The 25,181-nt window shown below is 40.4% G+C and overlaps 1 long non-coding RNA gene, 8 other non-coding genes and 2 pseudogenes across 9 annotated transcripts; all 11 read left to right on the top strand.

The window, feature by feature from the left end:
- Positions 1–253: 253 nt before the first annotated feature.
- LOC126425522 (U4 spliceosomal RNA) lies at positions 254–384 on the top strand (annotated as a pseudogene).
- On the top strand, positions 336–1,246 carry LOC126425116 (uncharacterized). Its single transcript, XR_007576262.1, has 3 exons — positions 336–676; positions 835–941; positions 1,106–1,246. It is a non-coding gene; the product is annotated as an uncharacterized LOC126425116 (long non-coding RNA).
- Positions 1,247–3,370: 2,124 nt separating this feature from the next.
- Positions 3,371–3,453, top strand: LOC126425532 (U4 spliceosomal RNA; annotated as a pseudogene).
- Positions 3,454–5,758: 2,305 nt separating this feature from the next.
- Positions 5,759–5,898, top strand: LOC126425476 (U4 spliceosomal RNA). The gene has a single exon (XR_007576333.1). It is a non-coding gene; the product is annotated as a U4 spliceosomal RNA (small nuclear RNA).
- Positions 5,899–8,207: 2,309 nt separating this feature from the next.
- On the top strand, positions 8,208–8,349 carry LOC126425512 (U4 spliceosomal RNA). The gene has a single exon (XR_007576363.1). It is a non-coding gene; the product is annotated as a U4 spliceosomal RNA (small nuclear RNA).
- A 2,307-nt stretch (positions 8,350–10,656) lies between these two features.
- Positions 10,657–10,796, top strand: LOC126425479 (U4 spliceosomal RNA). The gene has a single exon (XR_007576336.1). It is a non-coding gene; the product is annotated as a U4 spliceosomal RNA (small nuclear RNA).
- A 2,305-nt stretch (positions 10,797–13,101) lies between these two features.
- Positions 13,102–13,241, top strand: LOC126425475 (U4 spliceosomal RNA). Its single transcript, XR_007576332.1, has one exon. It is a non-coding gene; the product is annotated as a U4 spliceosomal RNA (small nuclear RNA).
- A 2,317-nt stretch (positions 13,242–15,558) lies between these two features.
- Positions 15,559–15,698, top strand: LOC126425459 (U4 spliceosomal RNA). The gene has a single exon (XR_007576320.1). It is a non-coding gene; the product is annotated as a U4 spliceosomal RNA (small nuclear RNA).
- A 2,300-nt stretch (positions 15,699–17,998) lies between these two features.
- LOC126425458 (U4 spliceosomal RNA) lies at positions 17,999–18,138 on the top strand. The gene has a single exon (XR_007576319.1). It is a non-coding gene; the product is annotated as a U4 spliceosomal RNA (small nuclear RNA).
- A 2,312-nt stretch (positions 18,139–20,450) lies between these two features.
- LOC126425457 (U4 spliceosomal RNA) lies at positions 20,451–20,590 on the top strand. Its single transcript, XR_007576318.1, has one exon. It is a non-coding gene; the product is annotated as a U4 spliceosomal RNA (small nuclear RNA).
- A 2,313-nt stretch (positions 20,591–22,903) lies between these two features.
- On the top strand, positions 22,904–23,043 carry LOC126425456 (U4 spliceosomal RNA). The gene has a single exon (XR_007576317.1). It is a non-coding gene; the product is annotated as a U4 spliceosomal RNA (small nuclear RNA).
- Positions 23,044–25,181: the final 2,138 nt, after the last annotated feature.

Below are 25,181 nucleotides of genomic sequence, written 5' to 3'. Positions count from 1 at the left end.
TGGAGTTTTGAGCGTTTAAGATGGCGGTGAGTGGGCGTGTAAACAAAAATTAGACACAAGGAGCAAAGAACAGAAAATCTGCCTCTAATAAAATGTATTTTACTGTTCTTTTTCTGTATATTTCTGTATTTGTTTCCCCCAATGGAACTTGAGTAGTGTAAGGTAATACTGATAGGTATCAATGATGCAAGTACTTGTATGTGTTTGGAACGAACGTCAGGTATAAATAGCAGTGCCAGGCGCTAGGTAGTTAATCTTTGCGCAGTGGCATTATCGTAACCAGTGAAGTATAACTGAGGTGCGATTATTGCTAGTTGAAAATAGTGATGGGCTAAACTGCGATTTTCCGATATCAGTGATTTCTGTGAATGCTACTTTTCAGTATCTGTTATTCTTAACTGTGATTTGTCGCAGTTAAGAGTCGCAGTTAAGGAACCTAAGTCGCGTATCCCTCCGCCACTGCTACTTCTGCTACTTCCGCGATTTCTGCGACTTCTGCTACTTCTGCGATTTCTGCTACTTCTGCGATTTCTGTGACTTCTGCTACTTCTGCGATTTCTGTGACTTCTGCTACTTCTGCGATTTCTGTGACTCCTGCGATTGCTGCGACGTACCACCGTATGAAAAAGTTACATCTGTCCACACAGAAAATTGCATCTCAACAAACCTGTCATTGGTAAGTATGTTTTACGTTTATTCTTCCGTTGGCTTTAATTTTGTATTAAAGAAACAACTGTGAAAATATTAATAGTGTAATTAATATGTAAGTAGCCGCACAGTACCGTAATAGTTCGTGTTTAGAAAATGAATTCTAACATATTGTTATGTTCATAGGTACCTGAACTACATTTCAGTCACTCAGTAAAGTGATAATTCAAAATATCATTGTCAACAGATCTGAAGAAATTGCCAGTCTTTAGACCGTTTTCGTCAGACGACAGGTTAGTTTCTAAGCGTTTTGATGGACTTAATTACATTCTTGCGAATGTGATATAGCAAATATTAGCAAATGTGATATAGCAAATATTAGCAATCTACTCTGTCAATTATATTGCTAGTAATTAGTGACAGCAAAAATTGTTTAATAATCCTTGTGTTTTTGCAGACGCAGTTCTGACTGATTACTGGTTGCTGTACATATCTATCCACATCAAGGCTGTTGAGAGAGACTCGTGAAGATTCAAGACAGCTCTTAGAGGATTTGCAGTTTAAAAGTGAAATAATTATGAAATAAGTGTATGACTGATTAAAGTGTTTTATTGAAGTTGTTGTGCGATTTTAAAGGAATAATAAATGTTAAATACATTGAGTGAATAATAAAAATCTCATTTTCCACATGTTAAGCCGTCCTATACCCGTAATTTTCCGCCACTTATTTATTGGTAAACACTTGTTGGAGAGTGACATGCCACCCCCCCCCCCCCCCTTTCTCCACAATCTTGGTGTGACACTGACCTGTAACATATCCCGAAGTCTACAATATGCATTTTGAGGCTGTTGATATGAAAGTGGGAAGTACAGATCTTCCAGTTAAATCAGGAATAGCTTAAGTGCATTACTTGAAAGTGACACAGGAAAAGCTTACTTATGTAGGTGGTAGTAGTGTCGGCAAAAAGTTCTTGTGTGTGAAGTTGCCATGTAGAACACCAGGTGTAAAACTTTTCTACCGAGTCTTGATCTGTGAGGCATTCATATGACTGTTTTCATTTCTCTACACTTATACAGATGTCTGAGTTCTGCTGTGTTAACATTGCAAAGTCCTGTAGGCATGTGGAGTATTAACCAAAACTGTCATATTGGAAGCAGAATCAAACACATTTGTTACGTTACTCGATATTTTCAGGAGAAAAAGGCAATGTCGCTTCTTATTAATATAATACATTCAGAGTCACAGCAGTATTTGACCAACCATAACTGATGCTGAATGTGCATGTCGTCATATAATATGAAGAGCTTATTTCAATAGTGGTACAAGTCCATTATCTACATTTTTCTGTCTATAATGCTTCTGAAATTAGTGATCCAAACAAACATAAATAAAGCCTCATCTCTAGCAAGAAGCCATATGGTGAATATTTCTGGTATCTTAACTGCAGATTTTTCAGCACTTATTTAACTTTACGACTCTATATCTCAAAATTAACAAAAATGGACTTGTACCACTATTGAAATAAACCCTTCACATGCACACACAGCACATCGATCTCGTGAGGCACAAGGCTCTCATAACGTACATACGTCGGTCAACAGATGACACTAGGAGAAGTATGTTAACTGCGCTTTTTAGTTGCTACTTGCGACTCTTAGTTGCGATTTGTCACAGAAATCGCAGTTTGACTCGGTAGCGAATAGCGTAGTATGAACTTTGCTCAACAGATGGCAGTGCTAACTGCGCTTTTTAGTTGCTACTTGTGACTCTTAGTTGCGACTTGTCACGGAAATCGCAGTTAGACTCCATAGCGTATCGCAGAGATGGACGTAGTACGAACTTTGACCCACAGATGGCACTGTTAACCGCGCTTTTTAGTTGCTACTTGTGACTCTTAGTTGCGACTTGTCACGGAAATCGCAGTTAGACTCCATAGCGTACCGCAGAGATGGACGTAGTACGAACTTTGACCCACAGATGGCACTGTTAACCGCGCTTTCTAGTTGCTACTTGCGACTCTTAGTTGCGACTTGTCACGGAAATCGCAGTTAGACTCCATAGCGTATCGCAGAGATGTACGTAGTACGAACGTTGGCCCACAGATGGCACTGTTAACCGCGCTTTTTAGTTGCTACTTGCGACTCTTAGTTGCGACTTGTCACGGAAATCGCAGTTAGACTCCATAGCGTACCGCAGAGATGGACGTAGTACGAACTTTGACCCACAGATGGCACTGTTAACCGCGCTTTCTAGTTGCTACTTGCGACTCTTAGTTGCGACTTGTCACGGAAATCGCAGTTAGACTCCATAGCGTACCGCAGAGATGGACGTAGTACGAACTTTGACCCACAGATGGCACTGTTAACCGCGCTTTCTAGTTGCTACTTGCGACTCTTAGTTGCGACTTGTCACGGAAATCGCAGTTAGACTCCATAGCGTACCGCAGAGATGGACGTAGTACGAACTTCGGCCAACAGATGCCACTGTTAACCGCGCTTTTTAGTTGCTACTTGCGACTCTTAGTTGCGACTTGTCACTGAAATCGCAGAAAGCAGTGCTAAATTCGACCAATAGATGGCTCACGTCTTTCAATGTGAAATACTACTTGCGACTGCTAACTGTGACTGAAATCGCAGTTAGATTCTGTAAAGTTGCTACTGTGATATCTGTGACTTCTCAGTCACTGTGATTTCTAACAGATACGCGATTTCCTGCCCACCACTAGTTGAAAACTTTTACCAATACCCCGCCAGAGAGACGTGAAATACCGTCTCTGTGGCAATTTTTGGCAACCCCTGAGGGGGTGTAAGTGTCATAGAAACAATGCTTCAAACTGTGTTTATCTGTGTACTCATTCTGCACTTGTGGAAGTGTTTAGCTGATGGTTGTTAGGGACCATGTACACAGACTAGTCTGTGTTCACTGATGAATTGTGTACATGTCTTAGGGAGCTGGTGAGAAACATACTCCTCAGTGTAAGATGTTGTGCAACTGCTATGTGTGAATAAAGATGCCAATGTGGACAGTTGAAATGTGGTTCCGTCTAGTGGCAATTCTTGCTCCATAGCATACTTGTGGTACACACATGCAGTGATTACTGATAAATGTAGGATTTGACAAAACTTGTGTCAGAATTTAGAGGAGGAGACTAGGGCAGTACAGTGAGAGTTGCTGAGTGTGTGGGAGGCAGGTGTTGTACTTAATTCATTTTCACAGCACTGCCAGTGTTATAATTTGTGTTTGTGTCCTGATCATTAGATGCATGTTTGATCCTTTTTGGACACTGCTGTGTGTACACCTTGATAATTAGAACTTATGACCATGGAACTGCTGTTTGATAATATTGGGCAATGAGTCTGTTGGCTTGAGATGATTGATGTGTTAGGCTGCACAGTGCCTAGTAAGGGCACTCACATTGAGGACAGTGTCCTATCTGGTGGGTGTTACATGAAGCAGGAAGAACTGTAATGTTGTGCAAGGCTTTGCCTCAATTTGACAATACATACATGTGCTGTAGTGTACAGAGCAGAGGGATTGAAAGAAAGGTAAGGGCTAGTAGCTATTTGGGTGGTAGCTAATGCAGTCCCTGATGTTGAGGTTTTGTTGAACCTTTATGTAGCTTACATGTTTCATCTAAAGGCTGCTGGTGGAAAATCTCCTTCATGCAGTAATAACAGTGATTGTGCAGTAGAATTTGGTGGGCTGCAGCCATGGCATTTCCATTTTGAACAGTGTGATTAGTGCATTTCTTGGTGTATTCCTTGAACTGTGGATTTACTGTGCAAATGTGACACATAATACAGTGTGATAGTTTAAATGGGATGGTGAGCTTAATGATGGTCCAGTGTGCTATGAGAATGTATTGCATGTGGAATACTGAAGAGAGGGAACCAGTGCTTGTGGGGTAAATTTTGTGACTGTGTCTGTGAATATAAATCATAGAATGCAATGAAAAATACAGTGGTAGAGGAAGTGTAGGTGAGAATTGTAGCAGGAGTTTTGCTTTTTTTTTTTTTTTTTGAGAGCAGAACTAGTTGGCTTGCCATGGCTCATTCTTTCTGTCTCTCTTCATTTGAGAATGACTCTTCCTATATGCAAGGTGAGCAAAATTTGCTGCCTACTATAGCACAAATGGATCCATAGAAAATGTCTTATTGTTTGGATCTGTTATGAATGCTTGGCACTCGAGATACTATTTAGCACACATTCAGATATTTTCATTTTTGTCAGGCAATATATTAGCTGGGGCCAATGAGACAGCAGGCAGGTTTGGATACTGTTAGCTTTCTATGATTCTTCTTGGACAAGAACATAAACAGTAGAGGAGTCCAAAATATATATTTTTGTGCAGGTTGTTTGGCGCAATGTGGAATAAGCGTGTATCTTGTATATTTAAGACTGCAGCACGTGTTCCCAGCGCTATGAAGCAATTTACTGACTGATTTCTAGTTGTACTTTTCTGCAAGGTAAACTTATTTCAACAACTTAACCCAGCTACATGAGAGGATTTGTAAATCTCATTTCATTGTGTTTCCAGGGTGCCTAATCTGTTACACAAATATTTCACCCATCGACATTAATCAATTTCACGGCATTATTCGAGTAAAACTAACATTTTACTGCTCAGTAGGTCAAACAGCTTTTGCTGAGAAGTGTATGGTTTGTTAAGTTAATGTAAATGCAGTTGGCAGTTTTCTTGGTGTCTAGTACTAACCAGTGGCCACAAAATAACAAAATCTAACGATGAGTCTTAATGGGTGTGCCGGTATTTGCTAAATGAGGTTGTGCTACTTTCGTCTGTGTGGGGCTAGGCGAGTGAGCAGTAGCGCGCCTGACGGTCAAGGGGAGAACTACTGTGGAGTTTTGAGCGTTTAAGATGGCGGTGAGTGGGCGTGTAAACAAAAATTAGACACAAGGAGCAAAGAACAGAAAATCTGCCTCTAATAAAATGTATTTTACTGTTCTTTTTCTGTATATTTCTGTATTTGTTTCCCCCAATGGAACTTGAGTAGTGTAAGGTAATACTGATAGGTATCAATGATGCAAGTACTTGTATGTGTTTGGAACGAACGTCAGGTATAAATAGCAGTGCCAGGCGCTAGGTAGTTAATCTTTGCGCAGTGGCATTATCGTAACCAGTGAAGTATAACTGAGGTGCGATTATTGCTAGTTGAAAACTTTTACCAATACCGCGCCAGAGAGACGTGAAATACCGTCTCTGTGGCAATTTTTGGCAACCCCTGAGGGGGTGTAAGTGTCATAGAAACAATGCTTCAAACTGTGTTTATCTGTGTACTCATTCTGCACTTGTGGAAGTGTTTAGCTGATGGTTGTTAGGGACCATGTACACAGACTAGTCTGTGTTCACTGATGAATTGTGTACATGTCTTAGGGAGCTGGTGAGAAACATACTCCTCAGTGTAAGATGTTGTGCAACTGCTATGTGTGAATAAAGATGCCAATGTGGACAGTTGAAATGTGGTTCTGTCTAGTGGCAATTCTTGCTCCATAGCATACTTGTGGTACACACATGCAGTGATTACTGATAAATGTAGGATTTGACAAAACTTGTGTCAGAATTTAGAGGAGGAGACTAGGGCAGTACAGTGAGAGTTGGTGAGTGTGTGGGAGGCAGGTGTTGTACTTAATTCATTTTCACAGCACTGCCAGTGTTATAATTTGTGTTTGTGTCCTGATCATTAGATGCATGTTTGATCCTTTTTGGACACTGCTGTGTGTACACCTTGATAATTAGAACTTATGACCATGGAACTGCTGTTTGATAATATTGGGCAATGAGTCTGTTGGCTTGAGATGATTGATGTGTTAGGCTGCACAGTGCCTAGTAAGGGCACTCACATTGAGGACAGTGTCCTATCTGGTGGGTGTTACATGAAGCAGGAAGAACTGTAATGTTGTGCAAGGCTTTGCCTCAATTTGACAATACATACATGTGCTGTAGTGTACAGAGCAGAGGGATTGAAAGAAAGGTAAGGGCTAGTAGCTATTTGGGTGGTAGCTAATGCAGTCCCTGATGTTGAGGTTTTGTTGAACCTTTATGTAGCTTACATGTTTCATCTAAAGGCTGCTGGTGGAAAATCTCCTTCATGCAGTAATAACAGTGATTGTGCAGTAGAATTTGGTGGGCTGCAGCCATGGCATTTCCATTTTGAACAGTGTGATTAGTGCATTTCTTGGTGTATTCCTTGAACTGTGGATTTACTGTGCAAATGTGACACATAATACAGTGTGATAGTTTAAATGGGATGGTGAGCTTAATGATGGTCCAGTGTGCTATGAGAATGTATTGCATGTGGAATACTGAAGAGAGGGAACCAGTGCTTGTGGGGTAAATTTTGTGACTGTGTCTGTGAATATAAATCATAGAATGCAATGAAAAATACAGTGGTAGAGGAAGTGTAGGTGAGAATTGTAGCAGGAGTTTTGCTTTTTTTTTTTTTTTTTTTTTGAGAGCAGAACTAGTTGGCTTGCCATGGCTCATTCTTTCTGTCTCTCTTCATTTGAGAATGACTCTTCCTATATGCAAGGTGAGCAAAATTTGCTGCCTACTATAGCACAAATGGATCCATAGAAAATGTCTTATTGTTTGGATCTGTTATGAATGCTTGGCACTCGAGATACTATTTAGCACACATTCAGATATTTTCATTTTTGTCAGGCAATATATTAGCTGGGGCCAATGAGACAGCAGGCAGGTTTGGATACTGTTAGCTTTCTATGATTCTTCTTGGACAAGAACATAAACAGTAGAGGAGTCCAAAATATATATTTTTGTGCAGGTTGTTTGGCGCAATGTGGAATAAGCGTGTATCTTGTATATTTAAGACTGCAGCACGTGTTCCCAGCGCTATGAAGCAATTTACTGACTGATTTCTAGTTGTACTTTTCTGCAAGGTAAACTTATTTCAACAACTTAACCCAGCTACATGAGAGGATTTGTAAATCTCATTTCATTGTGTTTCCAGGGTGCCTAATCTGTTACACAAATATTTCACCCATCGACATTAATCAATTTCACGGCATGATTCGAGTAAAACTAACATTTTACTGCTCAGTAGGTCAAACAGCTTTTGCTGAGAAGTGTATGGTTTGTTAAGTTAATGTAAATGCAGTTGGCAGTTTTCTTGGTGTCTAGTACTAACCAGCGGCCACAAAATAACAAAATCTAACGATGAGTCTTAATGGGTGTGCCGGTATTTGCTAAATGAGGTTGTGCTACTTTCGTCTGTGTGGGGCTAGGCGAGTGAGCAGTAGCGCGCCTGACGGTCAAGGGGAGAACTACTGTGGAGTTTTGAGCGTTTAAGATGGCGGTGAGTGGGCGTGTAAACAAAAATTAGACACAAGGAGCAAAGAACAGAAAATCTGCCTCTAATAAAATGTATTTTACTGTTCTTTTTCTGTATATTTCTGTATTTGTTTCCCCCAATGGAACTTGAGTAGTGTAAGGTAATACTGATAGGTATCAATGATGCAAGTACTTGTATGTGTTTGGAACGAACGTCAGGTATAAATAGCAGTGCCAGGCGCTAGGTAGTTAATCTTTGCGCAGTGGCATTATCGTAACCAGTGAAGTATAACTGAGGTGCGATTATTGCTAGACTTGAAAACTTTTACCAATACCCCGCCAGAGAGACGTGAAATACCGTCTCTGTGGCAATTTTTGGCAACCCCTGAGGGGGTGTAAGTGTCATAGAAACAATGCTTCAAACTGTGTTTATCTGTGTACTCATTCTGCACTTGTGGAAGTGTTTAGCTGATGGTTGTTAGGGACCATGTACACAGACTAGTCTGTGTTCACTGATGAATTGTGTACATGTCTTAGGGAGCTGGTGAGAAACATACTCCTCAGTGTAAGATGTTGTGCAACTGCTATGTGTGAATAAAGATGCCAATGTGGACAGTTGAAATGTGGTTCTGTCTAGTGGCAATTCTTGCTCCATAGCATACTTGTGTTACACACATGCAGTGATTACTGATAAATGTAGGATTTGACAAAACTTGTGTCAGAATTTAGAGGAGGAGACTAGGGCAGTACAGTGAGAGTTGGTGAGTGTGTGGGAGGCAGGTGTTGTACTTAATTCATTTTCACAGCACTGCCAGTGTTATAATTTGTGTTTGTGTCCTGATCATTAGATGCATGTTTGATCCTTTTTGGACACTGCTGTGTGTACACCTTGATAATTAGAACTTATGACCATGGAACTGCTGTTTGATAATATTGGGCAATGAGTCTGTTGGCTTGAGATGATTGATGTGTTAGGCTGCACAGTGCCTAGTAAGGGCACTCACATTGAGGACAGTGTCCTATCTGGTGGGTGTTACATGAAGCAGGAAGAACTGTAATGTTGTGCAAGGCTTTGCCTCAATTTGACAATACATACATGTGCTGTAGTGTACAGAGCAGAGGGATTGAAAGAAAGGTAAGGGCTAGTAGCTATTTGGGTGGTAGCTAATGCAGTCCCTGATGTTGAGGTTTTGTTGAACCTTTATGTAGCTTACATGTTTCATCTAAAGGCTGCTGGTGGAAAATCTCCTTCATGCAGTAATAACAGTGATTGTGCAGTAGAATTTGGTGGGCTGCAGCCATGGCATTTCCATTTTGAACAGTGTGATTAGTGCATTTCTTGGTGTATTCCTTGAACTGTGGATTTACTGTGCAAATGTGACACATAATACAGTGTGATAGTTTAAATGGGATGGTGAGCTTAATGATGGTCCAGTGTGCTATGAGAATGTATTGCATGTGGAATACTGAAGAGAGGGAACCAGTGCTTGTGGGGTAAATTTTGTGACTGTGTCTGTGAATATAAATCATAGAATGCAATGAAAAATACAGTGGTAGAGGAAGTGTAGGTGAGAATTGTAGCAGGAGTTTTGCTTTTTTTTTTTTTTTTTTTGAGAGCAGAACTAGTTGGCTTGCCATGGCTCATTCTTTCTGTCTCTCTTCATTTGAGAATGACTCTTCCTATATGCAAGGTGAGCAAAATTTGCTGCCTACTATAGCACAAATGGATCCATAGAAAATGTCTTATTGTTTGGATCTGTTATGAATGCTTGGCACTCGAGATACTATTTAGCACACATTCAGATATTTTCATTTTTGTCAGGCAATATATTAGCTGGGGCCAATGAGACAGCAGGCAGGTTTGGATACTGTTAGCTTTCTATGATTCATCTTGGACAAGAACATAAACAGTAGAGGAGTCCAAAATATATATTTTTGTGCAGGTTGTTTGGCGCAATGTGGAATAAGCGTGTATCTTGTATATTTAAGACTGCAGCACGTGTTCCCAGCGCTATGAAGCAATTTACTGACTGATTTCTAGTTGTACTTTTCTGCAAGGTAAACTTATTTCAACAACTTAACCCAGCTACATGAGAGGATTTGTAAATCTCATTTCATTGTGTTTCCAGGGTGCCTAATCTGTTACACAAATATTTCACCCATCGACATTAATCAATTTCACGGCATGATTCGAGTAAAACTAACATTTTACTGCTCAGTAGGTCAAACAGCTTTTGCTGAGAAGTGTATGGTTTGTTAAGTTAATGTAAATGCAGTTGGCAGTTTTCTTGGTGTCTAGTACTAACCAGCGGCCACAAAATAACAAAATCTAACGATGAGTCTTAATGGGTGTGCCGGTATTTGCTAAATGAGGTTGTGCTACTTTCGTCTGTGTGGGGCTAGGCGAGTGAGCAGTAGCGCGCCTGACGGTCAAGGGGAGAACTACTGTGGAGTTTTGAGCGTTTAAGATGGCGGTGAGTGGGCGTGTAAACAAAAATTAGACACAAGGAGCAAAGAACAGAAAATCTGCCTCTAATAAAATGTATTTTACTGTTCTTTTTCTGTATATTTCTGTATTTGTTTCCCCCAATGGAACTTGAGTAGTGTAAGGTAATACTGATAGGTATCAATGATGCAAGTACTTGTATGTGTTTGGAACGAACGTCAGGTATAAATAGCAGTGCCAGGCGCTAGGTAGTTAATCTTTGCGCAGTGGCATTATCGTGACCAGTGAAGTATAACTGAGGTGCGATTATTGCTAGTTGAAAACTTTTACCAATACCCCGCCAGAGAGACGTGAAATACCGTCTCTGTGGCAATTTTTGGCAACCCCTGAGGGGGTGTAAGTGTCATAGAAACAATGCTTCAAACTGTGTTTATCTGTGTACTCATTCTGCACTTGTGGAAGTGTTTAGCTGATGGTTGTTAGGGACCATGTACACAGACTAGTCTGTGTTCACTGATGAATTGTGTACATGTCTTAGGGAGCTGGTGAGAAACATACTCCTCAGTGTAAGATGTTGTGCAACTGCTATGTGTGAATAAAGATGCCAATGTGGACAGTTGAAATGTGGTTCCGTCTAGTGGCAATTCTTGCTCCATAGCATACTTGTGGTACACACATGCAGTGATTACTGATAAATGTAGGATTTGACAAAACTTGTGTCAGAATTTAGAGGAGGAGACTAGGGCAGTACAGTGAGAGTTGCTGAGTGTGTGGGAGGCAGGTGTTGTACTTAATTCATTTTCACAGCACTGCCAGTGTTATAATTTGTGTTTGTGTCCTGATCATTAGATGCATGTTTGATCCTTTTTGGACACTGCTGTGTGTACACCTTGATAATTAGAACTTATGACCATGGAACTGCTGTTTGATAATATTGGGCAATGAGTCTGTTGGCTTGAGATGATTGATGTGTTAGGCTGCACAGTGCCTAGTAAGGGCACTCACATTGAGGACAGTGTCCTATCTGGTGGGTGTTACATGAAGCAGGAAGAACTGTAATGTTGTGCAAGGCTTTGCCTCAATTTGACAATACATACATGTGCTGTAGTGTACAGAGCAGAGGGATTGAAAGAAAGGTAAGGGCTAGTAGCTATTTGGGTGGTAGCTAATGCAGTCCCTGATGTTGAGGTTTTGTTGAACCTTTATGTAGCTTACATGTTTCATCTAAAGGCTGCTGGTGGAAAATCTCCTTCATGCAGTAATAACAGTGATTGTGCAGTAGAATTTGGTGGGCTGCAGCCATGGCATTTCCATTTTGAACAGTGTGATTAGTGCATTTCTTGGTGTATTCCTTGAACTGTGGATTTACTGTGCAAATGTGACACATAATACAGTGTGATAGTTTAAATGGGATGGTGAGCTTAATGATGGTCCAGTGTGCTATGAGAATGTATTGCATGTGGAATACTGAAGAGAGGGAACCAGTGCTTGTGGGGTAAATTTTGTGACTGTGTCTGTGAATATAAATCATAGAATGCAATGAAAAATACAGTGGTAGAGGAAGTGTAGGTGAGAATTGTAGCAGGAGTTTTGCTTTTTTTTTTTTTTTTTGAGAGCAGAACTAGTTGGCTTGCCATGGCTCATTCTTTCTGTCTCTCTTCATTTGAGAATGACTCTTCCTATATGCAAGGTGAGCAAAATTTGCTGCCTACTATAGCACAAATGGATCCATAGAAAATGTCTTATTGTTTGGATCTGTTATGAATGCTTGGCACTCGAGATACTATTTAGCACACATTCAGATATTTTCATTTTTGTCAGGCAATATATTAGCTGGGGCCAATGAGACAGCAGGCAGGTTTGGATACTGTTAGCTTTCTATGATTCTTCTTGGACAAGAACATAAACAGTAGAGGAGTCCAAAATATATATTTTTGTGCAGGTTGTTTGGCGCAATGTGGAATAAGCGTGTATCTTGTATATTTAAGACTGCAGCACGTGTTCCCAGCGCTATGAAGCAATTTACTGACTGATTTCTAGTTGTACTTTTCTGCAAGGTAAACTTATTTCAACAACTTAACCCAGCTACATGAGAGGATTTGTAAATCTCATTTCATTGTGTTTCCAGGGTGCCTAATCTGTTACACAAATATTTCACCCATCGACATTAATCAATTTCACGGCATTATTCGAGTAAAACTAACATTTTACTGCTCAGTAGGTCAAACAGCTTTTGCTGAGAAGTGTATGGTTTGTTAAGTTAATGTAAATGCAGTTGGCAGTTTTCTTGGTGTCTAGTACTAACCAGTGGCCACAAAATAACAAAATCTAACGATGAGTCTTAATGGGTGTGCCGGTATTTGCTAAATGAGGTTGTGCTACTTTCGTCTGTGTGGGGCTAGGCGAGTGAGCAGTAGCGCGCCTGACGGTCAAGGGGAGAACTACTGTGGAGTTTTGAGCGTTTAAGATGGCGGTGAGTGGGCGTGTAAACAAAAATTAGACACAAGGAGCAAAGAACAGAAAATCTGCCTCTAATAAAATGTATTTTACTGTTCTTTTTCTGTATATTTCTGTATTTGTTTCCCCCAATGGAACTTGAGTAGTGTAAGGTAATACTGATAGGTATCAATGATGCAAGTACTTGTATGTGTTTGGAACGAACGTCAGGTATAAATAGCAGTGCCAGGCGCTAGGTAGTTAATCTTTGCGCAGTGGCATTATCGTAACCAGTGAAGTATAACTGAGGTGCGATTATTGCTAGTTGAAAACTTTTACCAATACCGCGCCAGAGAGACGTGAAATACCGTCTCTGTGGCAATTTTTGGCAACCCCTGAGGGGGTGTAAGTGTCATAGAAACAATGCTTCAAACTGTGTTTATCTGTGTACTCATTCTGCACTTGTGGAAGTGTTTAGCTGATGGTTGTTAGGGACCATGTACACAGACTAGTCTGTGTTCACTGATGAATTGTGTACATGTCTTAGGGAGCTGGTGAGAAACATACTCCTCAGTGTAAGATGTTGTGCAACTGCTATGTGTGAATAAAGATGCCAATGTGGACAGTTGAAATGTGGTTCTGTCTAGTGGCAATTCTTGCTCCATAGCATACTTGTGGTACACACATGCAGTGATTACTGATAAATGTAGGATTTGACAAAACTTGTGTCAGAATTTAGAGGAGGAGACTAGGGCAGTACAGTGAGAGTTGGTGAGTGTGTGGGAGGCAGGTGTTGTACTTAATTCATTTTCACAGCACTGCCAGTGTTATAATTTGTGTTTGTGTCCTGATCATTAGATGCATGTTTGATCCTTTTTGGACACTGCTGTGTGTACACCTTGATAATTAGAACTTATGACCATGGAACTGCTGTTTGATAATATTGGGCAATGAGTCTGTTGGCTTGAGATGATTGATGTGTTAGGCTGCACAGTGCCTAGTAAGGGCACTCACATTGAGGACAGTGTCCTATCTGGTGGGTGTTACATGAAGCAGGAAGAACTGTAATGTTGTGCAAGGCTTTGCCTCAATTTGACAATACATACATGTGCTGTAGTGTACAGAGCAGAGGGATTGAAAGAAAGGTAAGGGCTAGTAGCTATTTGGGTGGTAGCTAATGCAGTCCCTGATGTTGAGGTTTTGTTGAACCTTTATGTAGCTTACATGTTTCATCTAAAGGCTGCTGGTGGAAAATCTCCTTCATGCAGTAATAACAGTGATTGTGCAGTAGAATTTGGTGGGCTGCAGCCATGGCATTTCCATTTTGAACAGTGTGATTAGTGCATTTCTTGGTGTATTCCTTGAACTGTGGATTTACTGTGCAAATGTGACACATAATACAGTGTGATAGTTTAAATGGGATGGTGAGCTTAATGATGGTCCAGTGTGCTATGAGAATGTATTGCATGTGGAATACTGAAGAGAGGGAACCAGTGCTTGTGGGGTAAATTTTGTGACTGTGTCTGTGAATATAAATCATAGAATGCAATGAAAAATACAGTGGTAGAGGAAGTGTAGGTGAGAATTGTAGCAGGAGTTTTGCTTTTCTTTTTTTTTTTTTTTTTTTTTTTTGAGAGCAGAACTAGTTGGCTTGCCATGGCTCATTCTTTCTGTCTCTCTTCATTTGAGAATGACTCTTCCTATATGCAAGGTGAGCAAAATTTGCTTTCTACTATAGCACAAATGGATCCATAGAAAATGTCTTATTGTTTGGATCTGTTATGAATGCTTGGCACTCGAGATACTATTTAGCACACATTCAGATATTTTCATTTTTGTCAGGCAATATATTAGCTGGGGCCAATGAGACAGCAGGCAGGTTTGGATACTGTTAGCTTTCTATGATTCATCTTGGACAAGAACATAAACAGTAGAGGAGTCCAAAATATATATTTTTGTGCAGGTTGTTTGGCGCAATGTGGAATAAGCGTGTATCTTGTATATTTAAGACTGCAGCACGTGTTCCCAGCGCTATGAAGCAATTTACTGACTGATTTCTAGTTGTACTTTTCTGCAAGGTAAACTTATTTCAACAACTTAACCCAGCTACATGAGAGGATTTGTAAATCTCATTTCATTGTGTTTCCAGGGTGCCTAATCTGTTACACAAATATTTCACCCATCGACATTAATCAATTTCACGGCATGATTCGAGTAAAACTAACATTTTACTGCTCAGTAGGTCAAACAGCTTTTGCTGAGAAGTGTATGGTTTGTTAAGTTAATGTAAATGCAGTTGGCAGTTTTCTTGGTGTCTAGTACTAACCAGCGGCCACAAAATAACAAAATCTAACGATGAGTCTTAATGGGTGTGCCGGTATTTGCTAAATGAGGTTGTGCTACTTTCGTCTGTGTGGGGCTAGGCGAGTGAGCAGTAGCGCGCCTGACGGTCAAGGGGAGAACTACTGTGGAGTTTTGAGCGTTTAAGATGGCGGTGAGTGGGCGTGTAAACAAAAATTAGACACAAGGAGCAAAGAACAGAAAATCTGCCTCTAATAAAATGTATTTTACTGTTCTTTTTCTGTATATTTCTGTATTTGTTTCCCCCAATGGAACTTGAGTAGTGTAAGGTAATACTGATAGGTATCAATGATGCAAGTACTTGTATGTGTTTGGAACGAACGTCAGGTATAAATAGCAGTGCCAGGCGCTAGGTAGTTAATCTTTGCGCAGTGGCATTATCGTAACCAGTGAAGTATAACTGAGGTGCGATTATTGCTAGTTGAAAACTTTTACCAATACCCCGCCAGAGAGACGTGAAATACCGTCTCTGTGGCAATTTTTGGCAACCCCTGAGGGGGTGTAAGTGTCATAGAAACAATGCTTCAAACTGTGTTTATCTGTGTACTCATTCTGCACTTGTGGAAGTGTTTAGCTGATGGTTGTTAGGGACCATGTACACAGACTAGTCTGTGTTCACTGATGAATTGTGTACATGTCTTAGGGAGCTGGTGAGAAACATACTCCTCAGTGTAAGATGTTGTGCAACTGCTATGTGTGAATAAAGATGCCAATGTGGACAGTTGAAATGTGGTTCTGTCTAGTGGCAATTCTTGCTCCATAGCATACTTGTGGTACACACATGCAGTGATTACTGATAAATGTAGGATTTGACAAAACTTGTGTCAGAATTTAGAGGAGGAGACTAGGGCAGTACAGTGAGAGTTGCTGAGTGTGTGGGAGGCAGGTGTTGTACTTAATTCATTTTCACAGCACTGCCAGTGTTATAATTTGTGTTTGTGTCCTGATCATTAGATGCATGTTTGATCCTTTTTGGACACTGCTGTGTGTACACCTTGATAATTAGAACTTATGACCATGGAACTGCTGTTTGATAATATTGGGCAATGAGTCTGTTGGCTTGAGATGATTGATGTGTTAGGCTGCACAGTGCCTAGTAAGGGCACTCACATTGAGGACAGTGTCCTATCTGGTGGGTGTTACATGAAGCAGGAAGAACTGTAATGTTGTGCAAGGCTTTGCCTCAATTTGACAATACATACATGTGCTGTAGTGTACAGAGCAGAGGGATTGAAAGAAAGGTAAGGGCTAGTAGCTATTTGGGTGGTAGCTAATGCAGTCCCTGATGTTGAGGTTTTGTTGAACCTTTATGTAGCTTACATGTTTCATCTAAAGGCTGCTGGTGGAAAATCTCCTTCATGCAGTAATAACAGTGATTGTGCAGTAGAATTTGGTGGGCTGCAGCCATGGCATTTCCATTTTGAACAGTGTGATTAGTGCATTTCTTGGTGTATTCCTTGAACTGTGGATTTACTGTGCAAATGTGACACATAATACAGTGTGATAGTTTAAATGGGATGGTGAGCTTAATGATGGTCCAGTGTGCTATGAGAATGTATTGCATGTGGAATACTGAAGAGAGGGAACCAGTGCTTGTGGGGTAAATTTTGTGACTGTGTCTGTGAATATAAATCATAGAATGCAATGAAAAATACAGTGGTAGAGGAAGTGTAGGTGAGAATTGTAGCAGGAGTTTTGCTTTTCTTTTTTTTTTTTTTTTTTTTTGAGAGCAGAACTAGTTGGCTTGCCATGGCTCATTCTTTCTGTCTCTCTTCATTTGAGAATGACTCTTCCTATATGCAAGGTGAGCAAAATTTGCTGCCTACTATAGCACAAATGGATCCATAGAAAATGTCTTATTGTTTGGATCTGTTATGAATGCTTGGCACTCGAGATACTATTTAGCACACATTCAGATATTTTCATTTTTGTCAGGCAATATATTAGCTGGGGCCAATGAGACAGCAGGCAGGTTTGGATACTGTTAGCTTTCTATGATTCATCTTGGACAAGAACATAAACAGTAGAGGAGTCCAAAATATATATTTTTGTGCAGGTTGTTTGGCGCAATGTGGAATAAGCGTGTATCTTGTATATTTAAGACTGCAGCACGTGTTCCCAGCGCTATGAAGCAATTTACTGACTGATTTCTAGTTGTACTTTTCTGCAAGGTAAACTTATTTCAACAACTTAACCCAGCTACATGAGAGGATTTGTAAATCTCATTTCATTGTGTTTCCAGGGTGCCTAATCTGTTACACAAATATTTCACCCATCGACATTAATCAATTTCACGGCATGATTCGAGTAAAACTAACATTTTACTGCTCAGTAGGTCAAACAGCTTTTGCTGAGAAGTGTATGGTTTGTTAAGTTAATGTAAATGCAGTTGGCAGTTTTCTTGGTGTCTAGTACTAACCAGCGGCCACAAAATAACAAAATCTAACGATGAGTCTTAATGGGTGTGCCGGTATTTGCTAAATGAGGTTGTGCTACTTTCGTCTGTGTGGGGCTAGGCGAGTGAGCAGTAGCGCGCCTGACGGTCTGTGGAGTTTTGAGCGTTTAAGATGGCGGTGAGTGCTCGTGTAAACAAAAATTAGACACAAGGAGCAAAGAACAGAAAATCTGCCTCTAATAAAATGTATTTTACTGTTCTTTTTCTGTATATTTCTGTATTTGTTTCCCCCAATGGAACTTGAGTAGTGTAAGGTAATACTGATAGGTATCAATGATGCAAGTACTTGTATGTGTTTGGAACGAACGTCAGGTATAAATAGCAGTGCCAGGCGCTAGGTAGTTAATCTTTGCGCAGTGGCATTATCGTAACCAGTGAAGTATAACTGAGGTGCGATTATTGCTAGTTGAAAACTTTTACCAATACCCCGCCAGAGAGACGTGAAATACCGTCTCTGTGGCAATTTTTGGCAACCCCTGAGGGGGTGTAAGTGTCATAGAAACAATGCTTCAAACTGTGTTTATCTGTGTACTCATTCTGCACTTGTGGAAGTGTTTAGCTGATGGTTGTTAGGGACCATGTACACAGACTAGTCTGTGTTCACTGATGAATTGTGTACATGTCTTAGGGAGCTGGTGAGAAACATACTCCTCAGTGTAAGATGTTGTGCAACTGCTATGTGTGAATAAAGATGCCAATGTGGACAGTTGAAATGTGGTTCTGTCTAGTGGCAATTCTTGCTCCATAGCATACTTGTGGTACACACATGCAGTGATTACTGATAAATGTAGGATTTGACAAAACTTGTGTCAGAATTTAGAGGAGGAGACTAGGGCAGTACAGTGAGAGTTGGTGAGTGTGTGGGAGGCAGGTGTTGTACTTAATTCATTTTCACAGCACTGCCAGTGTTATAATTTGTGTTTGTGTCCTGATCATTAGATGCATGTTTGATCCTTTTTGGACACTGCTGTGTGTACACCTTGATAATTAGAACTTATGACCATGGAACTGCTGTTTGATAATATTGGGCAATGAGTCTGTTGGCTTGAGATGATTGATGTGTTAGGCTGCACAGTGCCTAGTAAGGGCACTCACATTGAGGACAGTGTCCTATCTGGTGGGTGTTACATGAAGCAGGAAGAACTGTAATGTTGTGCAAGGCTTTGCCTCAATTTGACAATACATACATGTGCTGTAGTGTGCAGAGCAGAGGGATTGAAAGAAAGGTAAGGGCTAGTAGCTATTTGGGTGGTAGCTAATGCAGTCCCTGATGTTGAGGTTTTGTTGAACCTTTATGTAGCTTACATGTTTCATCTAAAGGCTGCTGGTGGAAAATCTCCTTCATGCAGTAATAACAGTGATTGTGCAGTAGAATTTGGTGGGCTGCAGCCATGGCATTTCCATTTTGAACAGTGTGATTAGTGCATTTCTTGGTGTATTCCTTGAACTGTGGATTTACTGTGCAAATGTGACACATAATACAGTGTGATAGTTTAAATGGGATGGTGAGCTTAATGATGGTCCAGTGTGCTATGAGAATGTATTGCATGTGGAATACTGAAGAGAGGGAACCAGTGCTTGTGGGGTAAATTTTGTGACTGTGTCTGTGAATATAAATCATAGAATGCAATGAAAAATACAGTGGTAGAGGAAGTGTAGGTGAGAATTGTAGCAGGAGTTTTGCTTCTCTTTTTTTTTTTTTTTTTTTGAGAGCAGAACTAGTTGGCTTGCCATGGCTCATTCTTTCTGTCTCTCTTCATTTGAGAATGACTCTTCCTATATGCAAGGTGAGCAAAATTTGCTGCCTACTATAGCACAAATGGATCCATAGAAAATGTCTTATTGTTTGGATCTGTTATGAATGCTTGGCACTCGAGATACTATTTAGCACACATTCAGATATTTTCATTTTTGTCAGGCAATATATTAGCTGGGGCCAATGAGACAGCAGGCAGGTTTGGATACTGTTAGCTTTCTATGATTCATCTTGGACAAGAACATAAACAGTAGAGGAGTCCAAAATATATATTTTTGTGCAGGTTGTTTGGCGCAATGTGGAATAAGCGTGTATCTTGTATATTTAAGACTGCAGCACGTGTTCCCAGCGCTATGAAGCAATTTACTGACTGATTTCTAGTTGTACTTTTCTGCAAGGTAAACTTATTTCAACAACTTAACCCAGCTACATGAGAGGATTTGTAAATCTCATTTCATTGTGTTTCCAGGGTGCCTAATCTGTTACACAAATATTTCACCCATCGACATTAATCAATTTCACGGCATGATTCGAGTAAAACTAACATTTTACTGCTCAGTAGGTCAAACAGCTTTTGCTGAGAAGTGTATGGTTTGTTAAGTTAATGTAAATGCAGTTGGCAGTTTTCTTGGTGTCTAGTACTAACCAGCGGCCACAAAATAACAAAATCTAACGATGAGTCTTAATGGGTGTGCCGGTATTTGCTAAATGAGGTTGTGCTACTTTCGTCTGTGTGGGGCTAGGCGAGTGAGCAGTAGCGCGCCTGACGGTCAAGGGGAGAACTACTGTGGAGTTTTGAGCGTTTAAGATGGCGGTGAGTGGGCGTGTAAACAAAAATTAGACACAAGGAGCAAAGAACAGAAAATCTGCCTCTAATAAAATGTATTTTACTGTTCTATTTCTGTATATTTCTGTATTTGTTTCCCCCAATGGAACTTGAGTAGTGTAAGGTAATACTGATAGGTATCAATGATGCAAGTACTTGTATGTGTTTGGAACGAACGTCAGGTATAAATAGCAGTGCCAGGCGCTAGGTAGTTAATCTTTGCGCAGTGGCATTATCGTAACCAGTGAAGTATAACTGAGGTGCGATTATTGCTAGTTGAAAACTTTTACCAATACCCCGCCAGAGAGACGTGAAATACCGTCTCTGTGGCAATTTTTGGCAACCCCTGAGGGGGTGTAAGTGTCATAGAAACAATGCTTCAAACTGTGTTTATCTGTGTACTCATTCTGCACTTGTGGAAGTGTTTAGCTGATGGTTGTTAGGGACCATGTACACAGACTAGTCTGTGTTCACTGATGAATTGTGTACATGTCTTAGGGAGCTGGTGAGAAACATACTCCTCAGTGTAAGATGTTGTGCAACTGCTATGTGTGAATAAAGATGCCAATGTGGACAGTTGAAATGTGGTTCTGTCTAGTGGCAATTCTTGCTCCATAGCATACTTGTGGTACACACATGCAGTGATTACTGATAAATGTAGGATTTGACAAAACTTGTGTCAGAATTTAGAGGAGGAGACTAGGGCAGTACAGTGAGAGTTGCTGAGTGTGTGGGAGGCAGGTGTTGTACTTAATTCATTTTCACAGCACTGCCAGTGTTATAATTTGTGTTTGTGTCCTGATCATTAGATGCATGTTTGATCCTTTTTGGACACTGCTGTGTGTACACCTTGATAATTAGAACTTATGACCATGGAACTGCTGTTTGATAATATTGGGCAATGAGTCTGTTGGCTTGAGATGATTGATGTGTTAGGCTGCACAGTGCCTAGTAAGGGCACTCACATTGAGGACAGTGTCCTATCTGGTGGGTGTTACATGAAGCAGGAAGAACTGTAATGTTGTGCAAGGCTTTGCCTCAATTTGACAATACATACATGTGCTGTAGTGTGCAGAGCAGAGGGATTGAAAGAAAGGTAAGGGCTAGTAGCTATTTGGGTGGTAGCTAATGCAGTCCCTGATGTTGAGGTTTTGTTGAACCTTTATGTAGCTTACATGTTTCATCTAAAGGCTGCTGGTGGAAAATCTCCTTCATGCAGTAATAACAGTGATTGTGCAGTAGAATTTGGTGGGCTGCAGCCATGGCATTTCCATTTTGAACAGTGTGATTAGTGCATTTCTTGGTGTATTCCTTGAACTGTGGATTTACTGTGCAAATGTGACACATAATACAGTGTGATAGTTTAAATGGGATGGTGAGCTTAATGATGGTCCAGTGTGCTATGAGAATGTATTGCATGTGGAATACTGAAGAGAGGGAACCAGTGCTTGTGGGGTAAATTTTGTGACTGTGTCTGTGAATATAAATCATAGAATGCAATGAAAAATACAGTGGTAGAGGAAGTGTAGGTGAGAATTGTAGCAGGAGTTTTGCTTTTCTTTTTTTTTTTTTTTTTTTTGAGAGCAGAACTAGTTGGCTTGCCATGGCTCATTCTTTCTGTCTCTCTTCATTTGAGAATGACTCTTCCTATATGCAAGGTGAGCAAAATTTGCTGCCTACTATAGCACAAATGGATCCATAGAAAATGTCTTATTGTTTGGATCTGTTATGAATGCTTGGCACTCGAGATACTATTTAGCACACATTCAGATATTTTCATTTTTGTCAGGCAATATATTAGCTGGGGCCAATGAGACAGCAGGCAGGTTTGGATACTGTTAGCTTTCTATGATTCATCTTGGACAAGAACATAAACAGTAGAGGAGTCCAAAATATATATTTTTGTGCAGGTTGTTTGGCGCAATGTGGAATAAGCGTGTATCTTGTATATTTAAGACTGCAGCACGTGTTCCCAGCGCTATGAAGCAATTTACTGACTGATTTCTAGTTGTACTTTTCTGCAAGGTAAACTTATTTCAACAACTTAACCCAGCTACATGAGAGGATTTGTAAATCTCATTTCATTGTGTTTCCAGGGTGCCTAATCTGTTACACAAATATTTCACCCATCGACATTAATCAATTTCACGGCATGATTCGAGTAAAACTAACATTTTACTGCTCAGTAGGTCAAACAGCTTTTGCTGAGAAGTGTATGGTTTGTTAAGTTAATGTAAATGCAGTTGGCAGTTTTCTTGGTGTCTAGTACTAACCAGCGGCCACAAAATAACAAAATCTAACGATGAGTCTTAATGGGTGTGCCGGTATTTGCTAAATGAGGTTGTGCTACTTTCGTCTGTGTGGGGCTAGGCGAGTGAGCAGTAGCGCGCCTGACGGTCAAGGGGAGAACTACTGTGGAGTTTTGAGCGTTTAAGATGGCGGTGAGTGGGCGTGTAAACAAAAATTAGACACAAGGAGCAAAGAACAGAAAATCTGCCTCTAATAAAATGTATTTTACTGTTCTTTTTCTGTATATTTCTGTATTTGTTTCCCCCAATGGAACTTGAGTAGTGTAAGGTAATACTGATAGGTATCAATGATGCAAGTACTTGTATGTGTTTGGAACGAACGTCAGGTATAAATAGCAGTGCCAGGCGCTAGGTAGTTAATCTTTGCGCAGTGGCATTATCGTAACCAGTGAAGTATAACTGAGGTGCGATTATTGCTAGTTGAAAACTTTTACCAATACCCCGCCAGAGAGACGTGAAATACCGTCTCTGTGGCAATTTTTGGCAACCCCTGAGGGGGTGTAAGTGTCATAGAAACAATGCTTCAAACTGTGTTTATCTGTGTACTCATTCTGCACTTGTGGAAGTGTTTAGCTGATGGTTGTTAGGGACCATGTACACAGACTAGTCTGTGTTCACTGATGAATTGTGTACATGTCTTAGGGAGCTGGTGAGAAACATACTCCTCAGTGTAAGATGTTGTGCAACTGCTATGTGTGAATAAAGATGCCAATGTGGACAGTTGAAATGTGGTTCTGTCTAGTGGCAATTCTTGCTCCATAGCATACTTGTGGTACACACATGCAGTGATTACTGATAAATGTAGGATTTGACAAAACTTGTGTCAGAATTTAGAGGAGGAGACTAGGGCAGTACAGTGAGAGTTGGTGAGTGTGTGGGAGGCAGGTGTTGTACTTAATTCATTTTCACAGCACTGCCAGTGTTATAATTTGTGTTTGTGTCCTGATCATTAGATGCATGTTTGATCCTTTTTGGACACTGCTGTGTGTACACCTTGATAATTAGAACTTATGACCATGGAACTGCTGTTTGATAATATTGGGCAATGAGTCTGTTGGCTTGAGATGATTGATGTGTTAGGCTGCACAGTGCCTAGTAAGGGCACTCACATTGAGGACAGTGTCCTATCTGGTGGGTGTTACATGAAGCAGGAAGAACTGTAATGTTGTGCAAGGCTTTGCCTCAATTTGACAATACATACATGTGCTGTAGTGTACAGAGCAGAGGGATTGAAAGAAAGGTAAGGGCTAGTAGCTATTTGGGTGGTAGCTAATGCAGTCCCTGATGTTGAGGTTTTGTTGAACCTTTATGTAGCTTACATGTTTCATCTAAAGGCTGCTGGTGGAAAATCTCCTTCATGCAGTAATAACAGTGATTGTGCAGTAGAATTTTGTGGGTTGCAGCCATGGCATTTCCATTTTGAACAGTGTGATTAGTGCATTTCTTGGTGTATTCCTTGAACTGTGGATTTACTGTGCAAATGTGACACATAATACAGTGTGATAGTTTAAATGGGATGGTGAGCTTAATGATGGTCCAGTGTGCTATGAGAATGTATTGCATGTGGAATACTGAAGAGAGGGAACCAGTGCTTGTGGGGTAAATTTTGTGACTGTGTCTGTGAATATAAATCATAGAATGCAATGAAAAATACAGTGGTAGAGGAAGTGTAGGTGAGAATTGTAGCAGGAGTTTTGCTTTTCTTTTTTTTTTTTTTTTTTTTGAGAGCAGAACTAGTTGGCTTGCCATGGCTCATTCTTTCTGTCTCTCTTCATTTGAGAATGACTCTTCCTATATGCAAGGTGAGCAAAATTTGCTGCCTACTATAGCACAAATGGATCCATAGAAAATGTCTTATTGTTTGGATCTGTTATGAATGCTTGGCACTCGAGATACTATTTAGCACACATTCAGATATTTTCATTTTTGTCAGGCAATATATTAGCTGGGGCCAATGAGACAGCAGGCAGGTTTGGATACTGTTAGCTTTCTATGATTCATCTTGGACAAGAACATAAACAGTAGAGGAGTCCAAAATATATATTTTTGTGCAGGTTGTTTGGCGCAATGTGGAATAAGCGTGTATCTTGTATATTTAAGACTGCAGCACGTGTTCCCAGCGCTATGAAGCAATTTACTGACTGATTTCTAGTTGTACTTTTCTGCAAGGTAAACTTATTTCAACAACTTAACCCAGCTACATGAGAGGATTTGTAAATCTCATTTCATTGTGTTTCCAGGGTGCCTAATCTGTTACACAAATATTTCACCCATCGACATTAATCAATTTCACGGCATGATTCGAGTAAAACTAACATTTTACTGCTCAGTAGGTCAAACAGCTTTTGCTGAGAAGTGTATGGTTTGTTAAGTTAATGTAAATGCAGTTGGCAGTTTTCTTGGTGTCTAGTACTAACCAGCGGCCACAAAATAACAAAATCTAACGATGAGTCTTAATGGGTGTGCCGGTATTTGCTAAATGAGGTTGTGCTACTTTCGTCTGTGTGGGGCTAGGCGAGTGAGCAGTAGCGCGCCTGACGGTCAAGGGGAGAACTACTGTGGAGTTTTGAGCGTTTAAGATGGCGGTGAGTGGGCGTGTAAACAAAAATTAGACACAAGGAGCAAAGAACAGAAAAT

This window comes from Schistocerca serialis, chromosome 10, assembly GCF_023864345.2.
Source record: "Schistocerca serialis cubense isolate TAMUIC-IGC-003099 chromosome 10, iqSchSeri2.2, whole genome shotgun sequence".
NCBI lineage: Eukaryota > Metazoa > Arthropoda > Insecta > Orthoptera > Acrididae > Schistocerca > Schistocerca serialis.
Note: the sequence above shows the minus strand (reverse complement) of the source record. Positions and strands in the feature narration are given on the sequence as shown.